The following is a 20,838-nucleotide window of genomic DNA, read 5'->3' on the forward strand; positions in this document are numbered from 1 at the left end:
TTGCTCAGACAGGCCAAGAGTTGCCGGCCCACCGAGAAGGAAAACAATTTCTCTTTCTCGCAAAACCATTTGAACGGTAAATTACCTGGATCGCAAATTTACTGAAAAAAATAAACCAACTTGTTTTTATTGTTGATCAAAATTTTTTCCGGTAATTCTAGAGATAAAGAGAATAGATATCGCTGCATTTAAATGAAATAATTATTAACAATCTTTTGGTATCGTTTTATTCGGTGAAAAAGTTTTCGCAATGAAAATTATTGTATGAGGATTAAATAGTAATAAAAGTTGGCGCGATAATTTACGATGAAATAATTGAGTTTTGGTGCGGTGGATGGGGGAGAGATAATTTTATTTCTTTTGGCTGATTTTGAACTTTCTTTGGTCGTCGTTGTGGGTTTTCGAGCGAAGCCAAGTGACAGATGGTGAAGCCGATAGCAGTAGTGAGTTCTGGTTGGGTTTGGGTACGGTAAGAAAATAAGACTTCTTGCTTCCTCTGTACATTTAATACTATATACACACCACACGCCAGTGAATCGGTTTAGTTGGCTCACCAGACAGCTAAAAGTATACGCGGCAATTAGTATGTGTGGCGAAAGCCACATTAAAGCGCACACCATATCCGTGTGCGGTCTCAATGGATTCCCTTTTATTCCTTTTTCAAAGATATGCTCAAACTTTACCTTTTACTTTTTTTACTTCTTTTTTTTTATCTTCTTTCCTATAGACATTCTTATTATCTCTCATCGCACGTTTTACAGAATGGAAGAAATACCTATTACATTAGTGAGATCGTCACACTCTCAAATATTTTTTTTTTTTTTCCCGTACTAAAATTCAAACAAAGAACTTTTGTCGCGCCTTGGTTTTATGTCATTTCATTCTATTTTGTTTGTTTTTTAATAAATTTAAAGAGTGAAAACAAATTTTTTTATCTTATCTCTCAAAAAAAAAAAATTGAACTTGTGGAATTTTATTGCCGGGTCACATTGAAAAACTTTGAGATCGGTTTTCCGAGCTCCTGTCTACGCCTTTACTTGTAGATGTGAATGTGCTAGAAGTAAGAAGATATAGGGATGCTTTTGCTTCTACTCTTCTTTACTCTACTGTACACTATACATAACACTGTACTACTACTTTACTACGCGACTCTGTTGGATTTCTCTCGTATTTCCGGATTTCGAATTAACTTTAGTAAACTCAAGCTGAAGTTGAATTTTTATCTTCTCATCTTTTGCTTATTTTTTCATTAAGTTAAAATAAAAATATTACATTAAAAAAAAAGTAAACGAGTATCTCGTAATTACATAGTGAGACTTTTGAGTAGTCAACGGAATACGAACAAGTACGTACTACAAAGTAAAGAGCCGAATGTTTTTCGTGTATTACAACATAAATCTCACGATTTAACACTCAGCTCCACTCAAATACTTTTTATCCAACTATACTACTTAAATTCCAAACAGCGTAAACATTTCCATTGTTACTTATTTGTTATTTTATTATATATATATATATATATATATATATATATAAATATATATATATATATATATATATATATATACATGTATGTCTATAGGTATACATATAATACCGGATTTATGTACATTTTATTCATTTGATTTAAAAAAAAAATGAATAAACTTGAGTTTTACCGTTATCTCGAATGAAATATCATCAGCTAATATATGAATACAATTTCGATATTGCTTGTAAAAAAGTAGAGCGCATTTGCGCTTGAATAAACAGAACGAATCCGCTTACTGTTTGAATGTTTGATGCCAAATCCTCTTTGTGTTCATTCTTGTAGTATTTCTCTAATATCTACCTGCACATATATATACATATAAATATCAGTGAATTTCGCTGAAATAATAAATATATTTTCCGTATTTAAATTTCCCCTCATAAAATTTGTTGGAAGTAAACAATATTAATGAAATTGTTACTAATATTTAATCACTGAAATTTTTTTTTTTTTTTTTCATATTTATAACAAATTTCGAACTGTAATTTATGTGTACTAAATTACATGTATATTCGTGGATATATATAATAATAAAAAGTAATGGAGGAAAGAAGAGAAAGGTTTAGTAAGGGATATCTGTAGATATTGCTTAGCAACGAAAGCTGATAGCTAACAGTAGATCGACATATATGTATATATGTGTATCAGTTGCACTTTCTCATGTAACGTGATATATACATACATATCAATGCATGTTCTATCCCTATATTTAGCTCGTTTCAAATCCATACATATATATACATTATATATGTATACACTTGATAGAACTTTGTATGAGCGTAAACTCTGTATGCACGTGAACCGCATGGGGGTCTAGTCTGGTGGTGCTACTGCTGCATATATTCGCATATGTGTTTTCATTAATTCACGTGCATATATTGTTCGCCGTTTTACTGGATGAATAAATGAATATATTTAAATGTGATAAAGACAGCTGTTTGTTTGTTTCGCACCTGGGTTAGGTCCATAATTATAGCCGTCCCAAATTTTGTTAATACTTGATTTATTATTTTACATTTATAATAATTAATTAATAAATAACTAATTACCGTTAAATATTCATGCATTTATAAATGAATTATAAAAATTAGGTCAGGATTATAAACTTTGTAATGTGTCGAATTAATTTTATGCAGGCTCGTTTAAAAGTGGACTTTGTTAGCTAAATAAAATATAAATGTCAGGTAGGCTTTTTTTTTAACTGTTTCAACGTCAATCCGATAAAATGTTCAGAAAGTATGAATTTAAAAATTATTTTATTATAAATCTCTTAAAGAATAAAGCGCCAAGAGATTTTTTTTTATTACAGTAGTTGGGGAAATATTTTCAAGAAACGGATTATTATTTTTATTTTTATCTCATTAATGTCGCGAACTAATTGGTAGTAAATTTATAAATATCGAAAAGAAAGGAGATTTTATTTTGATATAATAGCTCATTAAAAATAATACAATGGCCTTAAATTTATATCGAATTTATTTCGTGGATTATTTTTTATAACTTTTCAATAAGCTTTCACTGGAAAAAATAAATGCTCAATAATTATTTAAAAATTGTTTTATTATTAAATTTGTTTTTTATTTCCGGTGAGACCGGTTACTGCATGGTTCTTTGAACTCTCGTCCGCTAGATTGTCTCTGTTTGTGTTTTCGTTCGTTGTATACACGGGTTATAGTTACAGTTGGGCGGATAGTGTATGGTTGCATAGGAAGACTTGGTCTCATCTTGTCTGTCTGCAGTCTTTAGAACGACTGACGGAGACGATGACCCAGCGATCTGGCTGGTCCGTTTATGACTCTCTTTTCTTGGGTCTCATGTCTGCACTATATTACATGTACGTGTCTTTGGTTTACCACTAGCCTAACAGAACATGTTTGTAATACAGTCGGTTGCTTTTTCATTATTACCCTTTTCCTCGCATGATGCGTATATAATGTGCACAAAAGTGCATTGTTTAGTAGCGTAAAGTCAATGAGATGTCGAGCAGAATAAAAATAGTACTGTGATACTGTAATTTGATGCGCTTGTGACTTTTATTTCCGCGTAGAACTTTTGTCATAGATATATATTCTAGTTTTTTTTATTTCCTACATATCAATTTTTTTTTTTTTTTTTTTTTTTCATTATACTGACGGTTAATTGCTCCATATACTTTTTTTTTACTCATATTGTGTTGCCCAATTGAAAATATTATTTTATTTGCGGTACGCGATATGGAATGATTGCTATTTAATAGCAGTATGACAGTTTTAATTTCCATTTTCACAGTGTGGTTTTTTACTCTCTGTACTCTGTTTACTTTATTACTTTGACAACGTAAATCAATTTTATATTACAATCAAAGATAAAACCTCATATTTTCATACAATATTTTACTTTTACTACATTTCCGTTTTAAATTTGTAATAATATATATAAATCAATCAGAATTATTGATTTTTAAATTTAAATGCTAATTAATTTTTTTTTTTTTTTTTTTTTTACAAAATCAAACACGAATATTTATTAATTAATTTATGTGTTTATGTAAAAAGAGTATTTATAAAACATAAAATTTTATTTACAAAGGCTGTTTTTTATTCATTTAAAAGAAATTTAAAAATTTAATCAAGTAAATTTAAATCAATTGAAAATTTAAATGAATACAAGCGCCGACAAGCGTTCGATTTATAACATACCCTGGGTAATTAATAAAATATAATACATTATTCTTCATTGGGTCTGTCATTCTCACTTATACGTTAATGTTAAACTAACACATTATGGAGAATAATAGACGCCGGCAAGCGCGCGAGTATATGCGGAAATACAGGAGCTGCGGGGTGTAAAGGGACCCAAGTGGGATGTAAAGGGTTTGGTTGGTTGGTGTGTGCAAACAAAAAGCTTTTCATGGATTTACCCCAGAGGCCATGTATACTTACCCTCGTTCGTTGTTGACATACGAGTGGCATTCGTTCGCTGTATATGCAGCTTCGTTTTCTGTTTTTTTAAATTTACTCCTTTCCTTATCACTCTCTCACTCTCTTTAACTCGCTCTTAACCCATGCCCTTAACATTCATTCACTCAGTGATTGAATTTCATTCTACAACTTGTCCGTGGGACATATTTATATATACATATATACTTCAATACTAAGTATACTGCAAATATGTAACCCTTTTAATAAAATAATAGTTTGTCGTATTAATAACTCATATATTTTTGAATGTATATGTAAGTGTTTTTGGGTTATGTCCGATTTCCAAGTCATAAAAAAATTTTTAAAGGCCATATTTTATTTTAGTTTGACTCTCGAAACCTCCAAATTTGGAGAAATATGAAAATTAATATCGACCACCGCGTGTTTGAATAAAAAATATATGACAGCTTTAAAAAGACTATAAATTTATGGGTACTCCGATTGTTAATACTCGTATAATTGAATTTTTTTTGTTTCCATACTTTTTTGTTGGCTTTTTCCCTGTTCGGGTGATGTTTTATCACACTTTTAGCAGTATGAATTGCTGTAATTTTGCGGAATTTGTAGGGAGATAAAGCGGACTGGGGGTTGGAACGAAAATTATAGGAGAGTATAAAAGATAGAACACCATACCATGAGTTTAATACTGCTCAAGGCAAACCACTCTCGAATTCGTCTCGACAAGGCCGATAGTACCACACGAGACTCTTTTGAGTTCATTGCCATTTTATTTTATTTATTTTTTAACTTTTTTTAACTTTTATCTCTTCGTTATTTCGCGTTGTTCGTTTTATATTCAATGACACTGATCGTTCGATTGTCCCTCGCAAAATAAATCATTTTAATTTTTTTCGTCGTGTCCATAATAGAACAAAATCGCTCGGATGTTCGATTCTCAATTTCACTCATTTCTAAAAATATATTAAGAAATTAAATGCATATAATTCACATAAATTTAAAAATTAGTACGGACACATTTAAATTGCGAATATCGACTCAAATTTATAGTTCATTTTTTTTTATCATATTTATATCGATACTCGATAATAAATAAAGTTATGAATATCCCCTGATAGCACGAGTTGATCGTGAAAAAGTTGGTCATTCATTAGTTTCCGACCAACTTGACGACAAGTTGTCAACAACTTTAGATTTTGCAACTTTTGGCTACAAGTTACCGCCAACTTTCTCAGAAAGTTGGCGCCAGTATGGAGCCGCAACTGGAATGCAAGTTTTTGAGGAAATTGAAAGTAAACTTACCGTCAACTTATGATCACCAACTTTTGCAAGCAACTTTTGCCACCAACTTTCTCAGAAAGTGTTCGTCAACTTATTGAATTTCCAACTTTTGCCACCAACTTTCTCAGAAAATGTCTATCAACTATTGGAGGTACCAACTGTTAGTGGTCAACTTAGTGTCCACTTGCGGCTGCAAGTTTCTCGTCAGTTTCTCGCCAACTTGGCTATCAGGGTCTATATAAAACTTTATTATGATTTGACGTTAAATTTACCGACGTTAAATTTTGACAGTTTACCCAATTGCCGATAGACGTAAATAAAATCGGAGAACAAAAAGTTCAAAATATCACTACATCAAAATTAAAAATCGATTAACAATAGTTTAAATAATGTTCAGTTTACATTATAAATTCAAACTTAATTGATAAGCTGATAAAAAATTTACACAGTAACATAATTTTATAAAGATGATATTCCATAAAGTTTGTTGCGGACTTTATATATATTGTCACATAATATAATGGATGATATATATTGAATTATTGGTAACAAATATCAAAACCAGGTCAAGCAATGATCAAACCATTTTGTCGTCAACTCAATAGTGAGTGCATATTTCTTGCGAAGACGTAGTGTTGAATATGATACAATTTCTAGAGGACTTGAGAGGAAGTAAGTATAGTTGTGTGGGTGTAGATATCACGATGAAATAATATTACATTCGTATTTGTATAAGTATCCTTGGATAAAACGAAGGATAGGAGCAGAGAAGTATAACTCGTTTCAAGTGCCTCAAGGCATTTGGGAACACGTATTCCTGTAGTACAGAGAGTTGGACTAGTTATATGCATATCACGAGCTACGTCAATTTCAAATCTGATATATTCAAGTTCGACTTCACACGCTTCTCGCAATTCACCGTTTCTATTTTTCTTTTTACACATATACATACACATATATATTTATAGTAGATCATGTATGATCTTTTATATAAATTATCGGTTGTAATGCAACTACATCGCCTTTAAACACGATAATTCCAGCACACGAGCGAAAATTTATTATATAATGACTCAATAGATTACGAGTTATGTTAAGTTCCTTTTATTTTTATTGTGTATCGGACTTTAAAATAATATATTTTAGTCTATAAATTTATAGAGATATAATAAGTGTACTTTGAAATGATAAAGTAGTGAAATATGATTAATGATCAATAATATAAATTATATATGATCGTTATTGCGACTTAAATGTCGTAAAAAATGAATTTCGTGTTGACTGAGTTTTGATATGTATTTTTACATTGCGATATTATTATTCTGATGCCGAGTGTATTAAAATGCAGGAGCATGATTTTAATAGAAGATATTACGGATCATAAGACTCCCATCGTTAATATAATGCTGTAAATATTTGAAGAACGAAAAAATGAAAAGTAAATGTCTTATTTATTTTAGCTTTATATTAAATTTTTTATTTGGTTTTATTATGGAGTTTATATTTTACAACTCATCAAATATCCTTTCAATTTTTTCAAAGTTTTATGGAACATTAATATTTGCAATATTTAAATTGTCTGTTGAAAAAATGAAATTTATCAGATATTCTTGGTAATTGAAACATTTAATTTTAATTACCTAGTAAAAGCTTTCAAATTAATTTTTTAAAATTTAATATATGACAATATAAATTTTATAATGAACTTTTTTCATGTTGATTAAAAAAAAAATTGATCAATATTTTTAATCAATTATTCATCCAATCGCAATACCAACCGATTTAAAGTAAACATTTATTTCAGAATATAAAATAGTTTCAGTTATTGGACAGGAGGGTAAATAAATTTTATTTTTTCAAATGACCGCATTCAAAAAAAGTAGTTGAAGTTTCATAAAGTTATACAAGAATTTAAGGTATTCCACCACATAGTAAAAAATATTTTTAACACTGGGCGAAATTTTTTTATCATTTTGTAGCTATTAATTTTTTATTCTCACATTACTTCTGTCTTGATATCTTTCATACCTGCTATCATTTGAATTTTATAATGCTCCTATACTATTACGGTTTCCACGGTGCTTTATATTTCCCAACTTTATGAGCTGTCTTGCGGTCACAAGTTAAATAGTCAAAGTATTCTTATGCAAACGCGTATTGTACAGGAAAATTCGACCCTTTTTTATCTCATCATCATTATAATACAGCTACTTTGATATACGTTTATGTATGTATGGTGTTATAATGTAAAGCAATAATTACAATTTTTACATTCTTCATTTTTTTGAACTATCGCTAAGAAAAAAAAAAGAAACAAAGCAGTCGAATAACCATTATTGAGAATTGTTGAAGCGTTAAAACGTCGCTAAGTGTAAAATTCTAGTGTAAAAAAAAAGTAGAGCATAGAGCGCAAGCACAAGCGTACTCTGTACTCTGTACGCTCTTGTATGCCTGAATTGTCGGGAAAAATAGTAATCGACAGCAAGGGTGAGAGTAAAGAGAGATAAAGACAGGAATCCGCTTGGCAATTTTATCCCCTGGGGAACCCTTTCCGTTCTCGTTATCTCGATTCCGGGTATCCGCGTTCGATTCGAGCCCAGTTACGCGGAAATTTCCTGAAAACGACGACCAGAAAACTCCTCAGGGTGGATGTACCCGCCAGTTTCTTGTCTTGGCCTTATATAACGTCTAACAATTTATCTGTCTATATATATATTTTTTTTCCTTCATCCATTTTATTCTTTCATTTTAATCCGGGGTGCGTTATCTCGCAGGGATGATCCCCATGACGCTTAGGGACAAGTATCGCTATGGTCTTTATCGGTTTGATTGCTCGTTCTACTTAGTTCAGTTAATTAATCCTTGATATCTTATAATTTTCTGAAAAAAAAGTATTTTTATTTCAGCTGATATCTTTATCTCGCTGCTAACCCACCTAGGTTTACTTTATTAATTATTCAAATAACAGATGGACAAAATGAATTAAATCCTTGATTTCTAATTCTGCTAATATCCCAAGTGTTTATGTTCATACACTGTTAAAAATCGGAATGGTTACAGATTTTATTTCTATGCGAATTGACTCCGTCATTTAAAGTTCCGGAGTTTAAAAAAAAATATTTCCGCATATGAAGCTTATTTTTTTTTTTAGCGGAGTGATCTAGATTTTATTTTAATCCGCATTCACTTCAAACCGGAGTTTCGAAATTAAAATAAACTCCTTTTCGAAGTGAATTCGACTCTGAAGAGATTAAATAAATAAACAGTCATCTTCTCGGCGTTCCCTCCGGATTTAATTTACGTTCATTCCGCAAATTTTTCACAGTGTAAGAAGTGCGCATTTCATATTCTCAAAAAAAAATTTTTTTATTAACATGTTGCAAGTTTCAAATTAAAAATTTCGGTGGGTTTCTTATTGGGATAATTGATAATGCAATTAAATATATCGTAGAACCTAAAAAACGAATTTTTAAATAATTTATCCTGAATACTTTTGTTATTTATAACGAGATCTGAAGGTTTGTTTCATCCGTTTTCTGTAAATGTGATAACCGATGACAGAAAAAAAGTAATTATAAATATTGTATACTTTTAATTTCTTTAATGAATTTTTTTAAAAACTCGACACAAGAAGTAGTAATTTCTCTAATTTAATTAGTCTGTCCATTTTTAATTACACTTTTTTTGCATTGTCTCGCGTTCATTCGACAGTACGAGAAGAGAAGTTTACCTTTGTAAAACCGCCGCGCGCTTCCTTTAATCCTCTTTTCTCATTTCATTTCTCTGTAGCCTTTCACATCCATTTTTTTTTCTGTCGCGAAACTTTTTACAGAGAAATTAAATAATGAAAAAAAATGTATATCTATATATACGTTTTTGAATTTAGTGAAAGACCCGGAAAACATTTTCAATAGATAGACAATAAAAATCCAAATCTTTTGCAACAATTTTGTGATTATTTCCATGTTTGATAAAATATTTTATAATAATATAAAATCGTGAGAACAATTTCCCGGTTTATTATTTGCTTGTAATTACTTTATTTTTACATTTTTCAATAGCCATTACGTGATTTATTATTCCCGCATTGTTTTCATGTTTATATAATTATTTGAATAAATAAGTTACATAAACAAAGCAAATAATTGTTTTTAAATTGTATGTAATTACTAAATTACCTGGAATTTTTTTTTAAATTTATCATTTTAAATTATAAGAAAAAATATATACAAATGATATTTTTCCCCGCTTATTATCCTTGTGAATTACACTAATATAAGTACACCACATTGCCATAATAAATGAAGTAACTACATCTTTAAAAGATTTAAATTTAAAAAATTTCGATTCGCAATTTTAACGATAAAATTCTTATTTTTTTAAAATGTTTATTTATTTTAAAATTTTGTTTTCGTCTTATTCTACCCTTGTCTATTTCTTGTTCGTGTTCTTGATCACTGGAGAGGCTTTTCCAAGCAGACTGACGTATTTGCAGGAAAAGAAAAACAGCATCAAATAATAGTAAGCTTTAAATTGCCAGAACAAGTATCTCTACACACTACACTCGAACCGATTCGAATCTTCTTCTTCTTCTCCTACTTCTTCTGATTTTTGTTTTTCTTGTTATTCTCGAATTCGACTATTTTCTTTTTAGTCCACTTACTTTATCTTTTTTCTATTTTCACTCCTTACGTTTTATTTTATTTTTTTTTTATTCTTATCTTCCACCACTCGCCTCAATGAGAACGTGATTCAGCGTCAGCGTAAATTGATTGTATTTGTTCTCATTTCATTTCCCCAGACTCTGTTTGTATACACCGATGCTCCTTGGCACTTTCCTTTTGTTTTCTTTCATTTTTTTTTTATGTATTAAATAAACAAAAATAAATAAAACAATAAAATCAATTACTTCATTATTCAACAGCTCGAATAATAAAAATAAAATTTATTTAATTAAAAAAAAAAAATGTTTAATTTGTTACAGAAATAAAGAAAAATTAATCAAGACAGCAGAAGCAGAAGCAACATAGGCAGCAGCAGTAGCTAGAGACTTCATTTACTTTTAGGTAAGTAAGTACATATCTAAATCCTTTAGTTGGTGATGCTGAACAGTTGCACTCCTGCGTCGGCACCAGCTCAGCCTGCTATGGTTAACTTAATTTACAACCTCGTTTTCGTTTCCTCGTTCATTAAATCTCACGACCGTCTCTCGTTAGACTCGGAGGAGTATTCGTGTCAAGGATTAAGGTGACATGTAATTTTCACGACAAACGATGTGCCTTTTCAACGGATTATACCTGAAAAATATATTCAACACAACAAAAATAAATTAATTTAAAAATTTACAGGCATTCACTCACTTAAGTTGCACGAAATAATAAATATTCAAAAATCTGTTGACATGTTCCTTACGGCATAATTTCGTTCAAGTATCAGAGCTTATATTTCCGTGACTTTGAATATTTTTCACAAGATTCTATTTACTTTTTTTTTATTTTATGGCATTTTAGAATAAATTTCCCATGGCTCAATTTCCTTATTCATTAAATCAACCGGTGTACACTACGTTAGTCGTCTCGAGTTCTATCATCCAGTCTATATAACACTTGGGACATTAAAGGGACTAAGGAAGTTTGCCTGTGGTTACGGATTAGGGAAAAGTGCATTTCACTTACTATATATATACATATATATGATGTCGTGGTCACTTGATTCTTACTCTCTCACACTTACTTTCTCGGTTCATACTCTACACCTGGTTTACTCTCAGAGATCGTGCTTCTGGAGTTAATTCACTTATAAACTTTCGCAATCAGACTAGTGTCCATGGCAATAGAGTGTCACTTTTAATATAATTTTACGGTAGACTAGATAAAATCTGAGTTTTAGAATCTTAACGTGGGTAAATATTTAATAAGTTAACAATTTAATAATATTTCCCAATACAATTTGATGAAAGAAAAAAAAAACAAAGTAATAGATGTATAACAGTGACTATAAACAACAGTTATCAAAATTTTAGCATCTTTAATTCAACCATTGCCCCGGGAATTCATTTATGGTTTCGTTACATCCGTTTTCGATTCCCTCTTGCATCCATTATGCAGTATATTTATCAGACAAATGCTGATATACCTCTGATACATTTAACCCAAAGCCACATGTCTTGTGCACAAGATTGCACTAGAGTTTGATTTAATCTCGGGCTATTAATATTTCGAGTTTAATTTGCACCAACTTCTCTCTCCCTCTTTTTGATGATAATCCGAGGGCTGCGAAAATGCGGTCTTGTACATTCTCTAGCACGAGATTGCAATGAAAAATTGCTTCTGACTTAGATCTATTGCAATGTTTTCTAATAAAAAGAATTCAAATTATTTTTATGTTATAATTTTTACATATTTTATATTTATCATAAATGTTTTTTGCTCACTTTTAATTTCTAAATTACTTTATTGCAAAAAGTTTTTTTATGAAAGAAAAAAAATCCGACAAACTTTTAGAATTTAAATCGCACGGAAATTTTTTTATTAAAAAACTTGAATATTTTTTTGAAACTCGGTAATTATTTGAATCCGTATTGTCGTATATTAATTCAGTATCATAAACTCTCAGGATTTTCAATCTAATTGTGACTGTAGTCATTATTTAATTTAAATGTGAGCCATATGCTTATGAGCTTACAATATTTTCGTAAAGTTAGTATTCACTAATACCGAAATTAGGTCATCTCGTTAAATTAGTTTCCACATAAAATAGATAATTTAACGTAAATTATTTTTTCGTACGTATTTTCAAAGTACTTAGATTAATTAACAGTCGACATAAATTTAATTAGAACTGAACAAAAAATTCTATAGTCTATTAATTAGCATTTTGTTCTCAAATTAAATTCTATACTTACCCACATTCAATACATAATTTATATACTGATTATAAAGTTGCTGTTATTTCGTCTCAGTATATAAAAATATAATGAGAAATTAAAAAAAAAACACTAATGTAAAAGGATCTTTACTTTATCTTCATATAAAAATATATGAAGATTTTGTCTAAACGTCTACATGACGTCGGCTCTACTGCAATATTGTATAAAATAATAATAGTCTTTAGTCTATAGTCTGTTCTATATACGGTTGTGATATACGTGCAGCAAAATTTATCGATTGTGTCTATAACTTTAGTATTATATTACTTATTCTACTTAGGTTATAACTGAAACTTTTATTTCTATGCTCTTGATTAATAGAACATGGACAAGTTTATTGGTGAAAGAACGGCTCTTTTCATGTCTAATTTTTTTATTAAAAAATTTTGTTACGGCATTTTTAATATTATCTTTAAAGTAATATAAAGAGAGTATATATTATATATTACAGTTGAAACTACACTCACGATAAGTAATAAAAGATAAAGAGATATCATTATAGGACAGAATACTAGTAAAGTTATAGTTTTAGTCTCGCCCTGGTTATTTTCATAGTTTAGCGTTTACGTGATAGATAGAAACGAGAAACATGATAGTGGGCATTGCTTAAACACTGATTTTCTAGGACCCTCGGGTCGTCGAGCTGGTTATAATCCGAAGGGAAATAGAATTCGCCTGATGAGCACAGTTGAGGGAAATTAATTCACAAATTGCCGACCCCGTAAAGTTTCTGTTGTGTTTGTTATGTTGTCTGCCTAGATGAAGTTGAATGTAGGATAGTGTACACTGTGTACCAGAGAAGTGCTTATGTACCTTCATATTGTAAATTGTGATGTACTTAGTCTACCTTTCGTTGTTGTTATGTTTCTCATTTATCTTTTTTATTATTCTTTTGCTTAAGTCTTTTGTTATTATTGTATATCGTTTCTTTCTCATGCCACGCTTTCTGACCTGTGCTGAGATTCAATCACTAAATCATTCTCTAATCATTATTATGGTTATTATCGTATTCTTATAACGGATTACTAATTGCCGTGACCAATTGTTCATTTCCTACTGCGTGTTTTGTTCTGGTTATAACGTGTCTCTAATTTTTTTTTTTCTACTCTACTAATTACCATTATTAACTCATTTAACTGATGTAATTCCATAAAATATAGTATAATACTAGCATGCGAAACAGATTATTAAATTTAAACTGATAACTATATAGAGAAGTGACTTTTTTTTATTCCTGCTAGAAATTAAATCTTGGGAACGTAATCGATTATTTTGTAAAATGAACTTTTTTATTTTTGGATAAAATATTTTTAATATTGAACAATTTTGTGTGCATTTGGATTCTCACATGCTCAATGTGATCTCGAATACCATAGCACTCTGGTTAATTTGTCACGAATCATTAATTCGATATTGAATCCCGCGTGTAATTTCATTCCCAGAGATCCGTTTTAATGCATTGTAGAAATTTCTCACGACCAATCGAATTTATTTGCGTTTATTAGAGTTCGTTTTTTGTACAGATAATTTGCCATTGATCCAGACAGTTTTTAATTCAACAAATAAACACAAAAAAAAAAAAAAATAAAACTAATTAACACAAAGATAAATTAACAATTTAACATCAATGCCAAAATTATTAGCACATTTATTCTATAAAAAATTTTGCTTCTTTTCTTCTATTTTTTAAAAATAATCCAATGACGAGTAACTAAAAATGAGAGCAGTTTGTCTATAAAATATTGCCGGCAGTAATTTAGAAATTATATTAAAAAAATAATTATTTTTTTAAATTAACATTTTACATCTCTGATGTTTTTTAGTCCCTTTAACTTGTCTTCTCCTAGATTCATTATACTATCAGTACGTCAGTTTCTTTGTGAAGCTGGTGCTGCTCGAGCCTTTTTACACTTTTCGTTTCTCAAAATTTTCCATTTAAAATCTCTGAGGCGTTACAAATTATTCAACAGTAATTTAACCCGCAAAACTTTGGCTTTGTTAGTTTGACAAACTTTTTTTTTATGGTTAGCAAAGATAAAAGAACTCCGTGAGTTTACTTTCAAATAATAGATATAATACTTTTTATAACATTTAAACAATCATTAATTCTATAACTATTCAAGTTATTCTAGTTCCTTACCATTTATTTTATTATTATAATATTCTTATTACACTATTTTTATTTGAATTTACATAAAACGACTTATATGCGTAAGATAAAAAATATTTTATACTTTTAGTAAAGTTGTAAACCTTACGCAAAAGTGACGTTTACCAAACATAGTACTGTTGGAGAAACTTTGTTTTATTTCTGTTCTGCAGTTTTTACAACGTTCTTAAAATAACCTGTATATATATCGAAGCCTTTGTAAGAACATTTACCTGTTATGGCAGTGAAATTTTTTTTATACATTTTAGAACAAAACAATAAACTATTCAAATTGAATTCAAACACTTTTCAACATATATATATATATATATAACTGAAAAATACTCGTAGAAGTACACAAAAAAAATATTCTCGTTTGAAATTCTATGGTGTCATAGTAAAACCGGATCATATTGGCCACCTGACAGAAATCGAAATAAGTATATTGCAAAAATTACGATGATCATTAGAATCTTTTACATTATATTTATTTAAATTTCTGTAAGTGGCCAACATGGACCAGGTTTACGATGACACCATATCACTTCAAAAGAGAATAATTTCTTCGCGTATGAAATGTCTCAAGATCATTAAAAAGAAAAAATTCTCATTTCCATTAAAATTTTTTAGTACTCATTCTACTGGTCTCTCTCTCATATTTATATATATTATGTATTATTCAATTTGCGACGTAAGTGGTGTTGCCTTATAATAACTTGTCGAAATGGTGTTCCTACTCATATTTTTTTTTATAAACAGTTATTACAAAGTATTGTTTCGGTTATGTTTTGTATTCTTCAGCTATAATCATCTGACCCTTTTCAAAATTTTTTAAAAATATGTCATGTAAATTTCAAAATTCATCTACAAGTACAGTAGAGTCTCTATAACTTTTTCGTTCTGTAACTTTAAAATCCCTTCATTTCTCCTCTGACAGCAGGGGAAGTGTTCTCCCACTTTATCACTCAACTGTATATGCGCAAAGGCAAAGCGCGGTTCTGCGTATAGGCGTTGCGCGTAAACTTAGTATTCTAACCCCAAATTCGTGTACGTAAATAAATATTTAAATTAAATAAGCTTTAATATTGCGAAAATCATTTAAAAAAAAAAAAAATTTATTACTTGATGAAAAATGAGTTTCACTGGAAAAATTGATTTTCTATTTAAGAAGTTTAACAATAATAAAATTGACATATTAATTTTGGAAAAACCTAACCTTTAAAATGTTAAAACCCGTGGGTCGTTTCGACTGACTCACACTTTTTTTAAGCCACGCTTTCTAGTAAAAAGAAGGGGTACTTCTACAATTTTGATTCCTGGAATTTTGGATTCGTCTCAGTCAAAGTTAGAGAGACTCCACTGTATTCAGAAAATTTTTATGAAAGATTTTCTTAGATAACGTCTGATATTTTTTCCCTTCTCATAATACATAATTTTCAAAAGTCTAATTTTTCAGTGTGTTTACGAATTTTAACACTGATATCTTGAATTAACAAAATTTTAAAAAAGGAACTTGGATCGGAAATACCATACAAGCAACTTATATATATTACTTTTATTAAAATTCATCATTGAAACAAAATTTAACAAACGACAAATTATCTATTCCTTTTAGTTTTTAAAACTAGACTTTTTATGTAATTCAGTTAAATAACTTTCTTGATGTTTTGGCAGTTTTGTAATGAAGTTTAGTGTAGAGTTTGATCGCCTGACATTTTGTGATAACTTTTAAATCAAGTTATTCGATTATATTTTCCTAAAACTCCCATAATAAAAAAAGTTTATAAGTAAATTATAACTCTCATAATATTCAAAATTATTTTTTTGATCCATGAGTTTTCTAACATCTTATATATAATTTCAACTAATCATCAGTGTTAAAAATAAATTTCTTCGTAAAACACATAATTAGTAAACTCAGAAATTGTGACGATAATGTATAATTATCTTCAATATATTACGAGGATCTGTGTGAGCTTAAATCAGAGCTATTTATCAGCCCATAAATAACAGTAATTTAGTGATAAATTCATAAATTAAGTTTAATCAACGACGGTTTCGTTTAATAACATAGGTTAACTTATCTGTAACTTTATCTATTAATTTACGATCGCCGTTTAAGGTCAATAAATAGATCTGTTTATAATAATTAATACCATAATTCCATTATAGATTTCTGTGAAAATAGCTTGAGATTTTATTTTGCAATTTATTAGAGTGCATTGTTTTGTAAAAAATAATTTAATTATAATTGTAAACAAATTTATTTATTTAAACGGTAGTGTAATCTATATGGTAATCTCGATTGACTCATACGCGTACATGCACGCACATCCATACACAAAATTGTCACGTTTGTCGTAACTGGTGTTGGCATTACGACGTAACGAGGATTAGGTATCGGACAACCGCGGATACTGATTTACGACTGTTGGTCACGCTATAGGAAACGGTAGGCCGCGTATGGACGCCAGGGGATGTGTGATGGCATTTCTCGGTGGTGCATTTACTGGGTGGCACGAGGTATCACTAAAGTATACGCAAATTTACCGGATTAGCAGGCATGTTACAACAAAAACTATTATACTATGCCTTATACATTATCGCTGTTTTTATACGCAAAAAAAATATTTCTTGCACAAGAAATTTTTGTATTATGAATCACTACCAAAAATTTCCTCGTCCCAAAAAATTTTTGTTTTCAATTCATAACACATAGAAATTCTTGGAGCAAATAAAAATTTTCTTGAGGTGAGTGAAATTTTTTGCGTTAAGAAATCCTTTTTTTCGGTGTATTACTACTTTTATCATTTTTAAAAATCGTTTAATGTATTGCACAATTTTTCGGCAAAATTATTTAACAACATATTCGCACACATGTATATATTTGCACACCCGAACACACACACACTTTAGCGGTTTAATATAACTTGAGATAAATTTATTTAAATATTTAAACTCCGGGCCGGAGTGAATTGGGAGTGAAATAAAATCTGCGTCACTCCACAATCACTCCGTCAAAAAAAAACTCCCCATTCACTCCGCATGCGGAGTGATTTTTTTTTAAACTGCGGAACTCCGAGTGGCGGAGTGAATGCGGAGTGGATTCGGATTTAATTTCACTCCGATTTTTTACAGTGTTTTTTACAGGACCGATTAAGGGCAGTTACTTTGAGATCTCATATAATCGTTTTCAGTTTTCCCTCACTAAAAAAAATGACTAAATCGTTCTTTGTTTTTTTTTTTGTGGTCTGCTTGTAAAATCTATTTCAATTTTGATGACGATCTCGTACTTATTCTATATTCATGATGCCTTGACATAAATTGTAAATCTTAAAACAATTTTCAAAGGGCAACTATAAAAGTCGTAATAAATATTCAAATTGAATAAAAACATATGATAAACTTCTACAAAAATATTTACGAAGAGTGTTACAGAGAGTCATTAAGTAAGATTCTATGGAAATAGTTGTGACAATGTTTAGGGCGTCAGGGTTTATGCTAATGGAAGTGGTGTAGAGTTCTGTACACATACAGTTCTACAACTGCTGGTATAATCGGAATAGGAAGATCAAGTAACAAGAGCCTTTGTGGCAGTATGGTACAGTAAAACTAGTGCGCTTGGACTGCACCAAAGTGAAATTCTCTCCAAAGGACTTACCCCTTTAAAGTTAACGAACATACCTTGAGGTTGCTGGTGCCATTTTAACATCACGTATAATACCAACCAGCATTCACTGACTGCATCAAAACTTCATCATACTCCTTACTTTCATACATATATATATATATATATATATATATATATATCCATTTTAAAGTTTGTGTAACAGACGTTCTCTGCTTAAGCCTCAGAAGTATCTATATATTTATATATACTTCTAGTTCTTTACAAGAGTATTGAATTATAAATTAAAATAGAATAGAATAGTGTTATCTAATCAAAAAATTTAATTTTTGAAACTTAACAGTAACAATTAAATTCCATTATCTCAATTGATTTTATTCTGAATTAAATTTTTGATCGTTATGATTCATTACTTAATATGTTATTTATATGACATATATTGTTGATTACATTTAAATTTCATCTAAAAAATTTTCGTAATTTTTCAAAATGAATGGTAACATAAAAATAATAATTTTAATAATCCTGAGAAAAATTACTTTATACTAATTTTATTCGAGCATTTATATTCCGTTTGATAAATTTTTCGTAACTCGTTTTCCTTTTTTTTTCTTCTCAAGAGATATTGCCTTGTTGAAATTACTCTTGAATATCCGCAGGGATATTCAAACATCTAATTTCATATCCTTTTTTGTTTTTTTCTATTTTTCATCTTTAGTTTTTTGAGAGTTTCTCATCTTAAGAGTCAAATAAAATATTTTTTGAAATTTATAACAAACAAAAGCCATTTGTTCTTAAAGAGTGAGTCAGTTCACGATTTTCTGCGGCATTGTACTCAACAGAATTTAGTTAACCAGTTAATTAGTACTTTTAAAACCGTCAATAAATTATTCAAAACAATATAGGCTATTTTAGATACAGCTATCGCTCGATTTTATGAAATAATAATAAATAAGTTCATTATTACGTAAATGGTACTTAAATTATTTATTACATGAACTTCATCTCAAGTAACTGGGTCAATTTTACTTTCCTATAACGTCGTGGTAACAGAAGTGTAAAAAAAAAAATAAGACAAGTATTATATAAAGGAAATGAGCTGAAATGAGTTATCGACAAGAAAAAATAAATAATAAAAGAAAAACTTGTAAATTAAATTTTTTTTTTTTATTTGATTTAGTATCGGCTTCAAATAGGTCAGCTTTACACTGTAGCTTTATTACTAATTACAAATATATACATAGATACAGAGAATATATTAATAAATACATGTAAATATACAAATATTTTAAATTATCAACAATTAATATATCAATGTCATATATTTATTTAACTTCAGTAATTTATTTCATAAAGTAACATTTCAATTTTATTTAAATTTACATTTTACATATTTACCCTACGAAATTAACCAACAAAGTAATTAATTTATACAAACATTTAAATACCCTCGTACTGCAATTTGTGCAAATGAAATATCAAGTGAAATTCAAAACTAGTAAATTAAAGTTTTAATTTTGTTTGTATATTTACAACAAAACGAATACTTTTGTAATTTGTATGATTGATTTTCAGGCGTATTTTAAACGAAAACTTTAAAAATTAAAATAACCATTTTCTTATATTTTTCTTTTGCCAAATATGTAGATATAGTCAAGTTTGAATTGAATTTTAAAGAGCAGATAAATTTTTAAAAATATTTTCTTATTTTATGCTTCCAATAATGTAACCAACAGTATTTTCTATTAATTAATGATTATATTAAATATAAATATTTACATGTGATACATTTTTAATGGAATTTGTAATTTCCGTGTTATTTTCATAAATGCCACGAAATTAAATTTTTTTTGTCGAATCTCATAAATTATTAGCTGGAAATGAATTTCTTATAGTTCTACATATTATAAAGATTATATTTAAATATTTATAACTTTTAAAGATTTTAAAGAAAATCAAGTAAACAATTGAATAAAGTGTCACTCATTCCAGCTTTATCTCATAGATTTCCTACTTTCAAAAACTTTAAATAATAAAAAAAATTTAATTATTGATGAATTTAAAGTAATGAGAACCATAAATAATTTTTTTTGCGCCATTTTTTTTGGTACCAAAAATTTCAATAATTAATTTTTCCATCTCTTTTAATGTCGAACAATCTTTAGCACTCAGTGCAATTATAAATTCATATTTAACTCAAAATCTATTTTTTAATTTATTTAATCAATTTTCCAATAATTAATTAATTTTTTACCGTGCATTTCTGTTTTATTTTTAAGAACATGACCCGTTAAAAAAATATATAACACAAAGAGTATTTTTTTTTTTTTTTGAAGAATAAGAAAAATAAAAAAAAGTAAAAATTGACCGAACAAAAACCAAGATTACTTTGAAGGTACTTTA

The 20,838-nt window shown here is 29.0% G+C and overlaps 1 protein-coding gene across 4 annotated transcripts in view; it reads left to right on the forward strand.

Moving 5' to 3' along the window:
• The window catches only part of LOC103573372 (alpha-mannosidase 2), an 88,402-nt gene that overhangs the window by 6,234 nt on the left and 61,330 nt on the right, over positions 1-20,838 (forward strand). For 3 of the 4 annotated variants that reach the window (XM_053739630.1, XM_053739636.1, XM_053739628.1), the window contains one exon: positions 10,715-10,796. The gene's annotated coding sequence lies outside the window, so the exon portion shown is untranslated. Of the gene's footprint in view, positions 1-10,714; positions 10,801-20,838 lie in introns of all 4 variants that reach the window. The other variant, XM_008552437.2, reaches the window with a different exon arrangement.

This window comes from Microplitis demolitor, chromosome 1 (genome assembly GCF_026212275.2).
Source record: "Microplitis demolitor isolate Queensland-Clemson2020A chromosome 1, iyMicDemo2.1a, whole genome shotgun sequence".
Taxonomy (NCBI): Eukaryota; Metazoa; Arthropoda; class Insecta; order Hymenoptera; family Braconidae; genus Microplitis; species Microplitis demolitor.